Source organism: Ursus arctos, unplaced genomic scaffold (genome assembly GCF_023065955.2).
Source record: "Ursus arctos isolate Adak ecotype North America unplaced genomic scaffold, UrsArc2.0 scaffold_17, whole genome shotgun sequence".
In the NCBI taxonomy this organism is placed as follows: domain Eukaryota; kingdom Metazoa; phylum Chordata; class Mammalia; order Carnivora; family Ursidae; genus Ursus; species Ursus arctos.
Genome location: NW_026622841.1, coordinates 20,988,800 through 21,008,826, shown reverse-complemented (window position 1 = coordinate 21,008,826; position 20,027 = coordinate 20,988,800). Strand labels below are relative to the sequence as shown.

General features: G+C 37.9%; 1 protein-coding gene and 1 non-coding gene across 2 annotated transcripts in view; one reads left to right on the top strand and one right to left on the bottom strand.

Annotated features, from left to right (window-relative positions):
- The window catches only part of DCC (DCC netrin 1 receptor), a 697,032-nt gene that overhangs the window by 346,803 nt on the left and 330,202 nt on the right, over positions 1 to 20,027 (top strand). The gene's annotated exons all lie outside the window — the stretch shown is intronic.
- On the bottom strand, positions 19,630 to 19,819 carry LOC113253574 (U2 spliceosomal RNA). Its single transcript, XR_003315468.1, has one exon. It is a non-coding gene; the product is annotated as a U2 spliceosomal RNA (small nuclear RNA).

Here is a 20,027-nt window from a genome sequence, read left to right as displayed (position 1 = left end):
AGGTAGATGGGGAATGGAGTCTGCACAGGAGAGGCAGAATTTGCCATTGGTCTTAAAAATAAATCAGTGTGAATCAACATGGATGATCTAAATTTTGTAGTTTATAAAGGAATTAGAAAACACGGTATCATTGTCCCTGAGTTCTTTCTTTTTTCTTTTTTTGTTTTTATAGCTACCTTATATTTTGGCTGAAATAAAAATTCATGCAACTCATCCTGGTCTAGTAGGTAGCAAGTTGTTTAGATACTTTTATAGTGAAGGTATGTCTTTTTGCTCTTTCTATATACTTACATGATCATCTTTGGCAGCGTGATCACGAACTACCAAATTTGGGGACTTTGGCAGATGGAGACAATGTTATATTCAATTGTGGTATTTTTTTTTCTTTTAATAAGCAAAATTCCCAGGGAGAATTCAGAATGTAAGAGAATCAACTAGTGATGTGAGGATAAGGAAGACATCCATGATTTGTAGCATTGACTGATTTGTGTGGTGTGAATATTCCCATCATGGCCAATTTCAAGCTGCCAAACTCTAGCTTACTGAATCCTGACTTGGGAACAGTTAAGCTCAGTGAGCTGTCCTGAGCTGGAGCAAAGCTCCCTCTAGCACGCTGCCCAAACTCTCAGGCTTTCAGAATCCATCCAGTGAAATGTGGGTAGGGATGGTATTCCACATGTTAGCTCTTCTTTTCCCAGTCTAATCCATTCTCAGTCTTCCTATCATTCTTCCTTTCCAGGTAGATGACTCCTGTGACAACATCATCGCAGTCAAAGTTACTTTATCCTAATGTGTCTCTTGTTCATTTAAGCTGTCAAATGTAATGTAGTTTTGTTACTGGGAGCAGCAGCGTCTTGCTGCCCGAGCAGACCGGTGGCAGGGATGCGAAGAGCAGAGAGGCACGGGGACCTACGTGCAGTGCAGGTGTGGTGCAGTTGTGGATTGTGGACTTACTTCGGAGACAAGCTGTTCACTCCAGGGTTCCTCTTCTGAACATTGGGGCAATAGTCCCAGAGCTCTCCACAGATTGTGGGTAAGAAGCCAAAATTACATAACTCTGAAGGCATGCCAAGGTCAAATATTTTATGTGAGGCTTCATTGCCCTTAATGGGTCTGGGACAGACTATGTAGAGATGGTCAGAAGCCATGAGTGCCGACACCATTAGGGGGCATCGCGGTATAAAGCCTGACCAAGTCAGGTGTTTACCCAGAACCCTGTGAAGCAGAGTAATCCACTGGTGAGTGAGAATTCAGTTAGAGCTTGTTTTGCCAAAGGCCAGTACTCACCAGTACTATTAAGGAAATACATCCTTCCTCTAAATTTCCACACATTTGTGGGCGTCTAGTAATCCTCTCAGCTGCTACATGGCATTTACCATTTCCTTGCTTTCTGCATTGTCTGCTGCTATAATGTCACTAGATCTGTCAGAGCCTGTGCCAAAGTGCAGCTGCCCCGACTGGTCTTGTTGATGCGTGGGAAGCTCCTAGGGAGACCCAGGTGTTGCTTAACAGTCATTCCAGGGCAGACCATCCACACTCGCATGACTGGATTTAATACAAATGATGTAAATTCATAATTATCCCTGAGATTTTAGTGGAAAATCCGGAGACTTTTAGTTATTTGTCTTTTCTTTTGCTGAGAACTCTTTCTAAAGATTCAGCAGAGTCCACAGGGCTGGGCTAAGTCCTGTGCATCACAGACTCTATACCCCTTCTGTAATGAGAGAGTTTCCTAGAAGTGTACCTCCATGTCTTACCCCTTCTCTCAGGGTATTATTCCTTCTCTGAGATTCTCCTTTTGAGAATCCACCACTCAGTAAGATCAGTAAGATCATCCCCTCCTTTCATAGGCCACACAGATTTTATAAAGATCGTGAAAGAGATGAGAGAGAAAGCGGTTCCTGGCACATTAACTACTTCACCCTCTTCCTTGCCACTGAAAACACTGAACAGAAGGGCACACCGGTTTAGAGAACCATTGCCCTAAAAGACGCGTCCTTGAGTCTCTAAAAATCTTTAAATAGGAAACCACTTATTCAAGAGAAGTTTAGATAAAGCCAAGGGTCAGAGCCAGGGATACAGTGATATTGCCAGTTATGAAGAACTGGGGGGGGGGGCGGGGGGTCATACAGAGAATAAAATTGAGAGTTGAGATGCTGGAGTCAGGAATGAATGTGAGTTGGGATGACATGAATGGTTAAGTGGGGGAAGCCATGAATATTGTCAGAGAGCAAGAGACCATTTTTATGGAGTTCCAGCTAGGTTAATGGAGTCGGGCAGGGTGGGATGTGTGAGCTATGTACAAGTATTTATTACCAGCCAGTTGGGGCAAGTTGAGGCTGCTTCTCTTTTTGGAGTATCTGCATTTTAAAGATGTTTCTGCATTTTGCTGTACTTCGCGTTTGTTAGAACATCAGCATATGTGTTGACAAGGCAAAGGTGTGTTAAATATCTTTATGGGTAGTCGATCCTAATAAAGCAGGACATACACTTAATTATAGTCATTTGACGGTAGCTTTTCTACATTAATTATAGTTTTATATAATCTGTGCTTGATTTAGCTGAATAATAATGAAGTAGCATTCATATGCCATGTATGAAGAGGCTTTTGGACCCTGTATGCTTATGAATTACACTCAATCTAAATATATAAGCATATGTAAATAATATACATGCTTTTCAAAAAATATCACATTCCTGGAGCTTCACACTTAAATATAAACAAGATTTCTTTGCAGGTCATTGAAGATACAGAGTAACATTGAGTGACACAGTTTTTATACACAGATGTGGATTTCATTTACCCTGTTGGTAGGTCAAAACCTAAGGGCCCAATGAATGGCTTATTCCAGTTCAGAATTTGACTCTGGGGTGAGAAGACTATAGTTAAAAGAAATTATTTTTCTGACATTTTGTCACAATGTTATTTCCTTATAGTGATTTACCTGGTACATTTACTTGCACCCAGAGATTTCAAAGGAAAGATATATTTAACCCAGTTTCTGACTGTAGCTAGAGGTGGGATTTGCAGAAGAGTGATATTCTCCATCAGCAAATGCAGGTGACGTTTGCAAACATCAGAGTCAAGATTGGAAATTCTCTTTGCCCATTCCCTGGCAGCGTACTCTCACTCCTTCATGCCAGGGTTATAACTGTCGTCACCCTTTAGAGTCCCTCTGCGGTATTAGTGCTAGATTGCTAGTGGTTCTGTTAGGCATCATTTCTGGCAAGAAAAATAACACCAGGAACCCATAATTGCTTGGAAATTTTCATTCATTTGTTATTGCTTGTTGAAGACACATTTGTGTAATGGATTCTCTAAATCTGTTCACTAGACATGTTCCCTGAACCTCTGCTTCTCAGCCTATTGGGATGACTGAAGCAAAAACTATGCCACTCTGAGTTCCAAGAGCTGAACTTTGGTGGTAGTGGGGAAATTGGGGGAGGGGCCACGTAAGAAAAAAGTTTCCTTCCAAAGATGATGTACCCAAACTGGCAACCTTAAGCTCATGAGATGAGGGTGGGGAGAAAGATGAAATAAGAACTTGGAAAGTCAAAATTCATCATTCCAAATGCATCCACGTTAAGATTTGAGGATTAAGGATCATAGGACAAGAATGCCAGCTAAAAATTCATGTTTATTGCATGAAGAAAAGACAATGAAATATGACATTTGCTTTTTATATCCTACATTCTATGTCTGGATAAAATTCTCTAGCATTGTAGGAATCTTTTTTTTTTTTTTTTTTTTTTTTTTTTTTTTTTTTTTTTTGTGAGTGTTGCTGGTGATTTTTAATCCATTCTTCCTTTTCTAATGTGATTACAGTTGGGGGTACTGTCACCTGGAGCTGAGAGCTGCTTTCAGCTAGACAAGATTTTGTGTTTTTCTTTTCTCCCCAAAAGGATCCCAGGTCTCTTGTATTTGTTTGTGTATTTTAGTTTGCATGAATGGGAGAAGAAAATAATGTTCAGCAAATCAAACGTGGCTGAATGGAATAACAGACTTTTCATTTCCTGAGGGAACATTTGAGGGTGATTGAACTGCTCTCAATCTACAAGCCATGTTTTTACACCATTTTTCTACTTGACTAATTGATTATGACAGGTGTCACCCAAGCTCTGCTGCTCAGTGTGGCCTGATGTTAAGGCAGAGGCAGAGCAAGTAACCTCTGTTGATGAAATAGAAAGGATATGCATGGACATTTTTCTTATTGATTTTTCTAGTATATGATGTCAGTTAATTACTGAGAGCCATTCACTGCATAAATGTAAGCAGTCATTATGACCTTATTTCCAATTGATTCTGTCCCCTGCAAATATGATCAGCGATTTGTTCATTTTGAGCCAAGCAGAAATTGAAATATCTATGGTTGTAAAATATATATAAGCATTAGATAATGGTGAATATCATATGCCTGTAAAGAGTCAACCCCTTGCAATATATACACGGGTGTGTTTGAGTGAATGCAGAAGGAGCAGCACACAGCATTGCCATATTGGCTCTTGTAGTCATGATACCAAAAGATGGATTGCTAAGATACTGAGTTTTAAGGGCACTGCTTTTTCAGTTTCACAACATGATGAAAAAAATTTAGAGGATCCACATTGTATCAAGTGAAAGAGGCCAAACACCCAAAAAATTGCATGCATATGAGTCCACATATATGAAATTCTAGAAAATGCAAACTGAATCTGTAGCGACAGGAAGCAGATCACAGGTTGCCAGGAACTGGAGGTGACAGGAGGAATAGCTATAGGGTACAGGAGGAAACTTTTGGAGTTGACCAGTAGGATCTGTTTCATGATTCTGATGGTAATATTATGGGTTTATACATCTGTCATAACGTGTCAAATTATATACTTCAAATGGGTGCAGTCCATTGCACAGAAACATACCTCAATAAAAGTTGTTTTAAAAAATGAAAAGATCTATTTCTCATCACTTAGGCACTATTTAGAGAATTAACATAGATTTACCATGTCTCTAATAATACTAAACCATTTGTGAATGTGAATGAAAACTTCATATTGCTCCGAATGTACTCTTAGGAGAAATTGAATTGATAATATCCTTGATGTATATTGAATATTCAGGCTCCAAAGGGCCATTCTGAAGACAATTGAAATTTTCTCTAGTGGGCTTGATAATGTCTGCTGTCGTAGGAAGAGGAGAGGCATAACTGACCTTTGAGAAGTTTCTCATATTGACCTGTATGATAGGTTGCTATATTAGTTTCCCATTGCTGTATAATAAATTACCATAAACGTAGCAATTTAATATGATACACATTTATTATCTCTCAGGTTCCATGGGTCAGGAGCCCAAGCGTAGCTTTGTTGAGTTCTCTGCTTTAGGATCTCACCAGAGTACAATTCAGATACTAGTCAGAGTTGAGGTCTCATCAGAGCTTGACTAGGGGTCAAGCTTGACCCACCTCCAAGCTCCTAGGTTATTGGCAGAATTTGTCTGTGGCTACAGGATTAAGATGTCCATTTTCTTCCTGGCCATTACCCAATGGTTACCCTTAGATCATAGAGGCTACTCATATTTCTCTGCCATATGGCCCATTTCATAGGCAGTTCAAATATGGCAGCTCATTTCTCCAAGGCCAGAAGGAGAAGCTCTTTTAGTCTACTAAGACAGAGATTTATAAGATGTTACCTAATCATGAGAGTACTCCATCACCTCTGCCAAATAATGTTAAGGGAATGCCTGTCTCCTCAGTTTTGCCATATTCTATTGACTACAAGTCCAACTATACTCAATGGAAGTACAGTCAGCTTAGATGATATGGGTCACCTTAGGAAATAGTCATCACAGTTGTTTAAGAGAGGTCCCCTTAAATATATAATTATCTAATAATATGCTTAAACAAACAAATAATATATCTTTAGGTAAATTTGTATGTATGTATTTCCGAACAGCTTAAGCAGTGTGTGATTTGATTTTAAGTAACAGTGTTATTGGTACACTTAAATTTTGAGTTAATTTATCCTGGTTTGGTTTTTATACAAAATCCCAGGACAATTGCTATGGTACAGAATCAAGCATGTCCTTACAGGCTGCATCAGGCTTGGAAGGAGTTAATGTGCTTCCCTAAAGTTGTCGATTTCCTTCTTCCTCATCAGTAGAATAAGACCTATAATTTGCAAAATGAATCTACATTCTTGAACAGTGACTGAATATAAAAATGGAGTATTTTAATAATTAGCTATTCAATTATCTTATGGTTGCCTACTGTTCATAAAATCAAAAACATAATGTAAAATAACATAGATCATAATATTAGTTACAGATGTCAGCTTCTTCCTTTTTTCCTGAAGAAAAGGTGTTAATGAATTACTCTAGACTGATTTCTGACATAATTGCCAGGATTGTACAATATAGCATTCTACATTTATGCCAGCAAATTAGCATCTGTGATTCATACAGTGGTAGCTCTCTTAATTTTATCATGTACTAAATACACGTTGTTTAGGTTTTCAAAATAACAGGTGGCTCTATACCTTCTAGACTGAAAAGAATTTACAATTCTGTCATTGAATTAGTGAATATTTCAAAGATGACACTAACAATATGCCTGTGGGTTTACAGTAAAATAAGGCTGCAACTCTGACAAGCTACTAAGTACTGCAAATGCATCAATAATTTTAACCTGAGAAATATGACTTTTAATAATTTTTTCTATCTAATATATTTTTCATGACAGGTACACAACACTCAGCACTTAATATTCATTTTTTAATATCAGGAAGGCAGCTACATATGGTGTCAGTAGAAGTTTGTAATATCCTCTGTTCTTGTACAAACTATATGGTTTTATTGCAGCCAAAAGCTTGGGTTTGCAACATTCTCTGCCACTGATCATTGACCTCAGGTGCATTCCTGAACTACCCAAATTCTCTCGTGATGCAAAATTCCAGTAGATACCACTTGATGTGTATAAACTGATTTGCACAATACCTGATACATAGGGATCATTCAAAAACAGCGATGATACAGTCCCTTATCAAACTAAACCATGGATGTCCAGTGTTTTTCCAACCTAAACCCTCACCTAGAGCTAGCAACTAATGGGGCAAAAAGCAGCAGAGTGTGTTATTTCTAATTATACAGTTTTCTTCTGTAATCGGGAAGTCATTTGGACTCACTCTACCCAAATGAAAGAGGCAGTGGAAGTTTATCTTATTGTATTTGTCTTTAAAATGAGAAAACAGAAGCAAAGCAAGATTAAAGTGTCTGCCCAATGAGGTGCACCGGTGAAATTGGAATCAGTAAGCACTGTCTCGTGATGTAATTCCTAGTCGTTGTTCTGTTTTTTTGTTTTCCTCTTTTTTTCCTCTCGGACATCTACTTTATTTAAAAGAAGCTTATGGAGTGCTTCCTTTCAGACAGGCATTCTTTTTTTTTTTTTTTTAAAGATTTTATTTATTTATTTGACAGAGATAGGGACAGCCAGCGAGAGAGGGAACACAAGCAGGGGGAGTGGAAGAGGAAGAAGCAGGCTTATAGCGGAGGAGCCTGATGTGGGGCTCGATCCCATAACGCCGGGATCACGCCCTGAGCCGAAGGCAGACGCTTAACTGCTGTGCCACCCAGGCGCCCCTCAGACAGGCGTTCTTGAACATGTTTTATAAATTGGCACTCAGTTAACTCTCGAAATAGCCTCAGGGGTTAAAGCAGTCTTAGGGTTTAGATTCTGCTGTTATCATCCACATTCTATAGGTGAGAAAACTGAGGTCAGAAAGGTGACTTAACTTATTGAGAACACATACCTCGTGTGTAGCAAAAGCAATCTAGCTGTGAAATCTTTACTTAATCACTGTCCTTTGCTGCCTTTAATTTTTAGATGTAACTTCTTTTTTTTTTTCCCTCTAAGCCAAAAACACATCGAATAATACCTCACTTTCTCACTCTGTAATCACTACAGCTTCTACTTTATTTAACATTCAATAATCAGTCACCAAGGAAGGTGCAAATGAAGATTGTGAGCTCCAAGAGTGCAGGGCGTTATCTTTTCTATTTCATTTCTATCACCTAGAATGCTGCCTGTTACATAAAAGGTGCTCAGCAAAAATATTTTGAATGAACAAATGATCAAATAGATAAATGAATGGATAAATGTACAAATTGGATAAGTGCCTTATTAGAATGGAGTTTTTAGTCTAAGAAGACAAACCATAATTCAGATAAATAAAAGGTTTTATGTCTTTTTATTCTCTTCAGATTGTTCAAAGGATCTTTCTATATATAAAACTATTCCAGTCCGGGTGAAACAGATTTGCTCAGTTTTAAAATGTATATTAGAAAAACATATGGTAAAATCCAAATTAAACAAGCTTTTATCTGCATGGCTCAGTCTCAATCCAGATTAATTTGGTAGAAGTGAAAATGAATTCTTTCACAGAAGTTATCTTGCCATATTTTAGCATGACGTTTCCGTATGGATGACATTTTTATGAGAGGAAACTGAGAAGCAGAACTAAGAATGGGAAAGAGGGGATGTTGAAGGTGACTTCGTCTTAAATACACCCCCCAACATACCAGAATCGAAAGAGATCAATAACACGCAGAGGTTAATAGAAAGGATTTGGTAGACGAGTTTCCATCCCCTTATCATTATAGAAAAAAATAATGTCATGTTTGTGTTTTAGAAACTGTGGGCCGTTCAATTTGCTCAAAGATGGAGATAAAGGTAGGCATGTTCAAGAAGGGAAGCTAATATAATCAATAGAGGGGAATGGGGTTTGTATAAAGACTAATACATGCTAAGGGAAAAGAGGAAGAAAATGTCAGTGTGCAGTAATAGAGGGAGTTGGGATTATGTTTTTAAGATTGGAAAGATAAGGTCTGAGAGGGGAGTTTTATAAAAATGTATAAAACCAAGAAGAATATGGAATGTGGTCATTGATTTATCCAATAGATCCCAGTACCCTACACTCCAAGTATCTACTCAAAATTTAGAAGTGGTTATTTTAGCATGAGTTATAAATATATTTCATAGCATATAATGGATTTTCAGAGTGGAAATGACACAGGAAATTCCCTAATAAGTCATTAAGATAACTTATGACATTTTTAATATACATCCCTAAATTTTGCAATCAGTACCATGAGAGTCAGTCAAATGTTTATATAGCACGGTCCCTGGTGAAACCTCCATTAGAGAAAAATCTGCCAGACTCGTTGATATTGAGTTGATAACTATAGCTTTCTTTAGAGGAGATTATTATGGAGACAAAATTATGGTGAAATTGCCTAGTGACTTATTTTGTGGTATATAACCAGCTAAAAATGGTGAAATTATCTGAATATAAGGGATGGGAAAGTAAGAGAGTAAGAATAGACACAGGTAGGTATCCTCTAAAAAGAAAAAACAAAACAAAATTAAGGCTATGTTTTTGAGCCAAGATGCATGAAGCAGGGGGCAAATATGAGTAAGTGTGAAGTGAAATTTAGTATTATTTATCATAACTGCTAATAGTCAAAAATGGGAAAAAGGCCTTGGAGGAGAAAGAATTTGAAATTGCTAACCAGAATGGAGTTTATAGATATGCTGGAATCATAAATTGCCATATGTAAAGGGCATATTAAGTTATCTGGAAGTTCATCCTAGATTTCAGTGATCTGTGATATTCTTACTCTGGACTAGCAAGATCTGTGATATATAAGTTTTTAGAAATATTATTTTAATTGCCTAGATTTTATTAATTCTTTTGGTTATTCAATCTTTTCACCTGAGTCATTGGTGTACAAGTGTTCCCTTCAATAAATTTTAGTTTCCTAGGCTTCCCTCAACAAGTTATTCTCCTCATTCCCTCTCCCCTCTGTTCTCTCCATGGTTATGCATTTACAAAAAGCAAACTTCCCACCCATAACTTTGAATTTTATTGCCTTGGTCATTATTACTTTTTCTTAGCATCCTTTATCAAATATTCGGTATTTCTCAGGGAAGCACATAGAACACCGAGCCACCCTAGGTATGGTGCCTGTAAAACCAATTGAGTACAAATGTCAAACTTCTTACCTGAGAATTTCCCCACATGACAAGTGTGGTGATTAGCTAGGTCCATGCTCTCTGGGAATTTATTGTGTCCACTTAAGCAAGGCTGTTTTTCCATTCTGTCCTCTTTAATTTTATTAGCTATTAGCTGCTAAATAGGTGAAAAATGAAACAAGAATCTAGTTGGAATCCAATGCATTACTTCCTAGAATAAAATACAAAGTGGACACACACCTAGACTGGTGCCAGGTGATACAGAAGCATCAGCATGAATCATAAGTACTCTGGGTGGGATGACAATTTCCAGATCGATGGCCACAATCTGAATGCTTTGTCTCTCGAGCCCATGTTCGGAAGTCAGTGTGGTGCGTATCCCTTTCAACCCTCCAGAATTAATCTTTTCTCACTGACCGATAGATGTTAGGTCTGACCACACTAAGAATCCTAAAAGTTTACACTGTCCTTGTTTATTTTTTTTCTAATTCTTCACTCAGAATGAAATGATGCACTCCTAATAGATAAGCTTCCTTTTGTCACATGTCTTCATGGAGTCTACTTTCAGCTAAAATTAAACAAACAAAAAAAAAGTGCTAAGGGCATTAGGGTTGATCTATCAACTAGAATTGAAGCCACAGCTCCTCCTGTTTTCTTAATTATATATATAGTGGAATAATTTTTGACTTACAGAAAATTTGTGAAGATATTACAGAGCTCCTGTATACCCTTCACCCATTGTCTCCACTGTTAACATCCCCCATTACCATGTTATGTTTGTCAAAATGGGAAAACAAAAAACAAAAACAAAACCACAGCATTGGGACCAGGACATCTGGGGAAGATGATCGAGTAGGACCATCTAGAACTCACCTCATCCCATAGACAAAACTAGATAGCATGCACATCAACGTAAATAACCAAGAAAACTACCCAAAGACTGACAAAACAGACTCTCCACAGCTAAATGTAGAAAAGAGTCCACATTAAAAAGGGTCTAAAGGCAGAGATGCAGTCAGGAGCCAAATGGATCTATGGGACTGTCCATGGGAGGAAAGGATGCTATGGGCACAGGGAAGGGAGAAGACCAGACCCCCGGTCTGGCATCCCAGGCACTGGAGACACATATGGGAGAGGTGAATCCCCATAGCATTTGATTTTGAAAACCAGAGGGGCCTAATAATCAGTGGAGCTTAACACCAGAAACATTAAATATCAGCAAGCAGAGTCAGGAAGGCAGAGTCCCGCCTCTAAAGAGACAGCACAACAAACAGCCCTGCTGAGATATAGTACAAAAGCTGCAGTTCAAAAAATGCCTGGAGTATAGATGGAGGAGATTTATTTACTAATCTCAGAGTGAGTGCTGGAAGGGCAGGGATCTTTGGCAGACTTCTCTAAGAATAAAAGTTCTGGTGGCACCATTTCCCTCCCTAACCCCCCAGCTGAGACATACAGATATGTATTGCCAGAACCAGCATAGCAGAAATGCTCTCCACCTAACTTATTAACAGCACACCCCACCCTTGTTCTGCAGACACACTGCCTCCATGCCAGCCTGGGCAGGAGTTTTCTCTGGTGGCTGTAGGACCCCTCCCATAGTGGACCTATGCAGAACTTGTGTGGTGCTTCATACCCCACCCTTGCATTCTCCTGTGGGCCTACTTTCTCCAATACGTCCTTAGCCAGAGCCCTTTCAAAGCAATGCTGCAAGCCTGGCAGTGTGCAAGCAGCCCCAGTGGGCCAGAATCACTCCCGAGTGACTTATGACCCAGGGAGAGGGGATGATAACCACACATACCAGTCCCACTGCAGCCCCACAGTGGGCTGGGTGCACCTATCAGGTCTGACTCCAGGCCTTATCCACCTACTAAAGCTTCTCAGGAGACAACACAGGGAAAGTGCCTTACAATCCAGTGCTCCTACATCTCTGGCAAATGCCTTGTCTGACTCAACTGAAGCCCAAGGTGGCCTCAGACTCACCCACTATAGGAACCACACCCTGCCCATAACTAGCAAAAGACCCACTGCAAATGAGTGGACTGAAGACAAAAGCAGCTCAGCCACAAAAGTAGGATACACACAATACACAGGAGACACTTTGGTAAGTTCTGGCAAACGGGACATTGCAGGGCACCACCGGTCCAATTCTTATAAGGCCACTACTTACAAGAGCAGGAGACATAGCTGACTTTCCTAACATAGAAACAGACATAGAGAGTTAGATAAAATGAGATAGAAATATGTCCCAAATGAAAGAACAGAACAAAAGCACAGCCAGAGAGCTAAACAAAATGGAGATTATGTAATATGTCTGATAAAGAATTTAAAGTAATAGCCATAAAGATACTTACTGGCCTTGTGAAAAAGTAGAGGACCTCAGGGAGACTCTCAAACAAGAGATAGAAAACATAAAAAAGAACCAATCGGAGATGAAGAAGTCAATAACTAAAATTAAGAATATACTAGATGGAATAAATAGTGGACTAGAGATATCAGAAGCATGGGTCAGCAACCTGCAGAATAATGGAAAGCAATCCAGCTGAACAGGAAAAAGAAAAAATAAATAAAAATACATAGTGAACACAGCAACATCATCAAGCATAATAGCATTTGTATTTTTGGGGTCCCAGAAGAAGAGAGAGAAAAGGGGCAGAAAATTTATTTGAAGAAATAATAGAGGAAAATTCCCAAATCTGAAGAAGGAAACAGAAATCTATATCCAGGATGCACAGAGAACCCCAACAAAATCAACCCACGGAAGTCCACACAAAGGCATAGTAATTAAAGTGGCAAAAAGTAGTGATGAAGAGAGAATTTTAAAAGCAGCAAGAGAAAATAAAACAGTTACATACAAGGAAAACCTTAAAAGGCTATCCGCTTATTTTTTGAAAGAAAGTTGCAGGCCCAAAGAGAGTGACATGATATAATCAAAATGCTGAAAGAAAATATAACCTGCAATAAAAAATACTCCATCCAGCAAAGCTGTCATTCAGAATAGAAGGAATGATAGAGTTTCCCAGACAAACAAAAGTTAAAAGAACTCATGACCACTAAACCAGCTCTCAAGAAATGTTAATGGGGACTCTGGGTGGAAAGGAAAGATGATAAGCAGGAGTAAGAAAAGTAAGAAGCACAAATGCAGTAAAATTAAGTATAGCTATAAATATCAGTCAAGGGATTCATAGAATGAAAGGAGGTAAAGTATAACACCATATCCCTAAAAAGTGGGGGGTAGGGAAGAGTAAAGAATGGGTTCAGACTTAAGCAACCATCATCTTAATATAGACTGCTATATGCATAAGAGGTTAAATATAAACCTAATGGTACCTACAAATCAAAAACTAGTAATAGATATGCAAAAAATAGAAAGGAATCCAAGTATATCATTAAAGAAAGTCAGCAAACTATGAGAGAAGAGCAAGAGAAGAAAAGAACAAAGAAAAACTACAAAATCAACCATAAGACAAGTAACAAAATGGCAATAAGTACATACTTATCAATAATTACTTTGAATGTAAATGGACTAAACACTCCAATCAAAAGACATAGGGTGACAGAATGGATAAAAAAGCAAGACCCATCTATATGCTGTCTACTAGAGACTGACTTCAGACCTAAAGACACAGGCATATTGAAAATGAAGGGATGGAACAGCATTTATCATGCAAATGGTAGTAAAGAGAAAGCTAAGATAGCAATACTGATATCAGACCAAAAAAAGACTTTAAAACTAAGACTGTAACAAGAGACAAAGAAGGACACATATAATTATCCAACAAGATGATTTAACAATTACAAATATTTATACACCCAACATGGGAGAAATCAAATACATAAAGCAGGTAGTGCAAACATAATTGATAGTAATGCAATAATAGTAGGGCACTTTAACACCTTACTTGCATTGATGGATTGATCATCCAAACAGAAAATCAACAAGAAAACTGGTTTTGAATGACACATTGGACCAGATAGATTTAACGGATATATTCAGAACATCCCTTCCTAAAACAGCAGAAAACACATTCTTTTCAAGTGTACATGGAACATTCTCCAGAAGAGATCACATGTTAGGCCACAAAACAAGTCTCCCCAAATTAAAATGATTGGAATCATACCATGCACCTTTTCTGACCATGACATTATGAAATTAGAAAGCAATCACAAGAAAAATATCTGGAAAGAACACAAATACACGGAGGTTAAATAACAGGCTATTAAACAGTGAATCAAAGAGGAAGTCAAAAAATACACAGAAACAAATGAAAATGAAATGGACCAAAATCTTTGGGATGCAACAAAAGCTTTTCTAAGAGGGAAATTTATAGCAATACAGGCCTACCTCAGGAAGCAAGAAAAGTTTCAGGTAAACAATGTAACCTGTACCTAAGGGAGTAAACTAGCAGAAGGAAGAAAATAATAAAGATTGGGCAGCAATAAAAGAAACAGAAACTAAATAACAACCACCACAACAACAATAACACCACCAACAAAAAACAGTAGAACAGTTCAATGAAACCAGGAGCTGGTTCTTTGAAAAGATTGACAAAATTGATAAACCTTTAGCCAGACTCATCAAAAAAAAAAAAAAAAGAGAGAGAGAGAGAGAGGGAGAGAGAGAGAGAAACAAAGAGGACATAAATAAATAAAATCAGAAATGGAAGTGGAGAAAAAAAGTGACCCCACAGAAATATAAAAGATTATAAGAGAATAATATGCGAACTTTTATACCAACGTATTGGACAACCTAGAAGAAATGGATAAATTCCTAGAAGCATATAACTTCCCAAAACTAAACCAGAAAGAAATAAAAAATTTGAATAGACTGATGACCAGTAATGAAATTGAATCAGTAATCAAAAAACTTCCAACAAACAGAAGTCCAGGATCAGATGGCTTCCACAGGTGAATTCTACCAAACATTTAAAGAAGAGTTAATACTTATTCTTCTCATACTGCCCAAAAATACAGAAGAAGGAAAGCTTCTAAATTCATTCAGTGAGGCAAGCATTACCCTGATACCAAAGCCAGATAAAGCACTACCAAAAAAAGAGAACTGCAAAGTGGACTGTGAAGCTGCCATTGGGTTCCAAATTCTGTCTCAAATTTGGATGAATCAACTTCAGAGAAAGAAAGAGAGAAATAAATAAGTAGAAAAACAAACAGGAGAAAGAGACAAAGGTGGAAGATATTGTTGCTTCCCAGCATGATAGAACCCTAGTGGTAGCAATCTTACAACCTACCTTACCCTAGAAGTTATCTGTCAAGCTGCTGACTGAAAGACAATACAGCCTCCGTTCTAATTGCAATCCTAGGATTCTTTTCACTTTGCTCCAGAAAAAAAAAAAAAAAAAATGTTATCCATCATACACCTCTTGATGATGATAAATGTGAATATAGGTTAAACATATATTTTGCTTTAGTTATAATAGCAACCAAGAATCAAACTTGAAATACATACATTTATTATCATAGTTGAATACCTGTATCCTGTATTTCAAAATAACACATGCCCTATGTTATATTTGGAATTATTCAATAGATTTACCAACCATAATTCAAATTGATATGGGCCTTTGGGTAAATCAACACATGTATTGATTATTTAAAAAAATCATACAAGACTTTGTAAAAGACCCATCTTTTCAGTAGGAATTAAGAATGTTCTATTTAGAGTGACCAAAAAAGGTTACTGGAACTTGATTCACAGCCACAATTTACGATTACATAATTGTTTTTATTACTTAATCCATCATCTCTGATGGTTATTCCTTTTGTTTGCCTACTTAATGGATTTGAAGTATGAGTGCTTGGTTCAGGCCACTAAGCCTCTTCTATGGTTTACAGCTTTATTATCATTTTCCTTACTTCAGTACATTAAAAAAGAAAAAAAAAAAAGGTGAGTTTATGTGAGTGATCACTCAACTGTAGCTGCAAGTTCTCCATGCTCATCATGCCACTTCCCAGAAAGGGCACTAGAATGGAATTGGACTGCCTCTCTTGCTCGTGCTCTCCTCTCTCTCTCGTTCTCTTTCTCTGCTGTATCGAACTCAAAAAGAAACCGGATTAGGAAACATCTTTCATATGCATTCTGTGCCCCCCCCCATAGTTTTTCAGTGGCTTCATAGTGGTGATATAAGGCTCGACTTGTATTAACTTAATTGGAATAAGTAATAATTTATCTTCGTTTTATATCCTCTTTTATTCTTTTTTATTTCCCTTTAATATGTTTTGGAGGCTATAAAATTTGAAGATGAGTATGTGGGGGTTAGAACCTAGCGTACTACACACGGATGCTTAATAAACCTCCATGCCCTGTCAATGCACTCCTGGCCTGAGATGCTGCCTCCCACACTCTTTCTCTTCTTGTCTACCAGAAACATGGCATGTGGTTAGTGGGCTGTTCTGAAATTCTGATTCTCAGAGACATTTCAGAATACTGAAACTAGCCCATCCTGGCAATGAGCATTTCCACGGGTACGCTTATACAATAACTTTAAATAAAGTATTTTATTTTAAATCCCATGGACAGAATTGGAAGTTTGCCATTAGTAGAACTCACTGAGCCATCAAACGAGATGGCAGCTTTATTTATTTATTTATTTATTTGAGCAGGGGTGACTTAGTATCCAGAAACAGTAAAAGCAGTTCTTAATAGTATTTACATTACTAAAGAGAGTAGTTTAAATTTCTAGTTCTTCCTATTTAATTTGTATTATTTTCAACTTACTTTTACTTGAGTTTCTTACCAGAAAAATTCAGTTACTTAAAAAAAAAATTAAGACTACCTAGCACTGATTCAATTATTTTTTTCTTAACAACACAGATTGTTAGCTATTTTATTTTGGTAGTGCCTTATTACCAAAGGAAATCACATGAAAAAACACTGCTTCTTAAAGCTTACCTAAATGCTGATTTGTAGCGGCAGTGCATGTGTTCTTTAGATGTTCTTCACGGCTGGAGAAGAGGATTGCATGGCAGCCCGGGACAAAGCGCCATATGGCTGGGATAAGGTGAATGTTGATAAAGGCACATGAGAGATGGGAGGGGAGATGTCACAGCTTGTCAGTCTTTATCCCTAGAGGAAGCTCTGGTGACAGGGGAATGATTGAAATGGCACATTTGAGGTCCCTGGGCATGGAGAAGGGATAAATAATGACTAGAAATTCAATGACATAAACTCAAGGGAAAGATGGAAACAAAGGGAGCTGGGGATGGGGTAGAAGCGGAGCTTTCCTACAGTTGGTAAAAGATGCCAGGAAGAGACATTGATGAGAGAGATGATTAAAGGTGGCCTCACAATTCTTGAATAGTGACAGATGGGAAGGGTACAACGATTAGTAAGAAAATACAGAGAGAGAAGAAACCTGAAATGAAGTACATTCTTGCTAAAGTAGAGATGTGGGATGACAAAAGAGGGAAAACAAAGGATGAATTTTCTCTACCTGACAAAGGAAACAGGGAGAGATATTGAGCTGACCAAGTCCTATCCTTGCATGGAAGAAGCATGCTTGTCCTCAACTCACTTGACCTATCAGATTTAGCCCAAATCCTTCCCAAAGCCCTTCCACTAGCGATCCTAGATTTCCAACCAGATACCATGAAACCGGGCCAGCAGAAGCAGATTTTCTGCATTCTGGATCTGAAGACAGATAAATAACAATAACCATTCACTGAGTATATATATCATATGCCAGGTACTGTGAGCAGCCCGTGAACACAATTTGCATCATCACTTAGCCCTGCATGTCAAATAAATTGGATCAGTTTTTAAATGTGGAGTGTAGGGCTCAGAGAAGCTAAATAGCTTTCCAAGTCACATAGTCACAGAGTAACAGAGCAGGGAGCCAACCCCCATCTATTTAATTGCAGTTTTCTAGTCGAATCCACCAGTTTACATAAATGATGGACTAGCCACCTTCCCAAGCTGCCTGAGGTCTGCTCCATTTTGGATAAAACCCTTTTAAAAGGTACTTTCTTAAATAAACAAAGTGAAAATAAAGAATATAATTGGTTCACACATGTGTAGGTTGACCAGGTTACCAGATATTATTTTCCTCTTATTTTGTCTTTTGAAAAGACTTCAAACCCTGAGAGATGTAGTTATCTCTGCTGATATGATAATACCTTCTAGAATTTTTTTTTTCATCTTATATCTTTGTGTGGCCGTAGGTAATTCTTCTTACCATGCAACCTTGTCCTGGCAATTCTCTCTGATATATGCTTTGGGGATAAGAATCGCACTTCCTATAACAGATTCCCAGGTTCTTTTCTGGATGCATAGATCAGCTCAAACTTCTGAGGCTTCTGCTCTGCTTCTTAATGAAAGCATTATTTCTCTTAGGAATTATTCCTATATGAACACATCTTCTACATTGTTTGGCATGTAATTGGATTTTAGGAATATGTCCCCCTCTCATTTGGTCTGAAATGAAGTAGTCTCATCATAAATCTACATTCCCTTGGAACCTTCCTCAGAGTTTAGCTTTTTAATCTTCTTTGTAATTTTTTAGCAGAATAATGATTAGCATGACCAGCTTGTAGTAATAGCTCAGTCCCCTCCCACTACATAATAGCAAATACCCATTTTTGAGGGTTCTGAGAGGGAATTTTTTAATCAAAGTCTCAACATTATAATTTCACAATTTTGCAATACCTTTCATTGAGCTAACACTACAAGAATGTATTGGATGCCTGGGACGTCACTAAACATACAGTACTGGATTTCGGGATTAGATTGGTAAACCGTGTAGACTTGGCTTCTACTCTTCCAAGAGAATATAATTTGGTGTAGGATACCAAAAAAAAAAAAAAAAAGGTCTAGACCGTTAGAGTTCAGTGTAGGAAGTTTCCAGAGGGGACTTCTCCTATTCCTGTGAAAGTCCAGAATTAGAGACTCCTAAGCCAGGGCAGGAATCAGTGAGGTAACATCTAAGTAGAGGTCTGAAGGAAAAGCCTAGGTCAGAGCAGCAGACAGATGGAGGGAGGTATTCCAGCTCGCATTGCAGCCCACATAAGTGGCAGAGGCGAAAGCATGAGGTCTTCATGGAACCGATTACAGTCAGTGACCCCAGAGACCTTCCCCCGTGCCCTTCTCAGGCTTACCCTTGCCCAAGACAACTGAGAACATAGAACTGGGATGGGAGAAGCAATGTAAGAAGTGGGAAGAGATAGGTCCTTGTCAGTGAAGCTGGGGCAGGGAGAATTATCAATGGCTGAACTGGGTTTCCTCTCTGGAATTGGGAGATGGATTTAAAAAGGCCTTCACACAATGCCTTACACATAGTAATCCCTCCATGGATATTGAGTGGATTAATGATTGGATACATAATTGATTTACCAAAGAAAATTCGTACATGTAGGATCCAATTCCATACCACTACTACTATGATAGTTTGTAAAAGATAAATTAAATAGGTTTCTGGGAACAGAATAGAAATGATTTAGTGAGAAAATGTATTCTGATTTCTAAACAAACACCCTACTGAAACTTTAGGATGGAACTTATTTATAAATAAGAGACTACCTCAGTCTTAGTAATTGTCTTAAATGTATACACGTTCTGTCTTAAAAATAGTTCCCTACTCTCTTAGGGAAAGGTCCACAGTTTAAAAATATTATTTTTTTTTTGTGGGGGTGCACCATTCCTGGAAATACTGCAATACCAAGTCCGTGTGCACAATGGACCGGGCAAGGTCCTATTCCATCACCCTGCTCCAAAAACCCATTGAATACGTTGTCCTGGATAGAGGACGTATCAGATATTAAACTTATAAGAACAGATACTACACTTGATCTTTGCTAAAAGGCCGAGAAGCAATTAAAATAATTCTTCACTTCAAGCGTAACAGTAGGAACTTGATAGACATTCAATAAATATTGATTATTCCATTTTGGAAACTAACCCAATAAATTCTTTTACGTAAAGATTAAGATTTAATGAAATATTATGGAGATCATTAACTGCTATCTTATATTAATTTAAAATAAAAAGTGGTTTCAAATCATTATTTTTTTCAAATTCACATT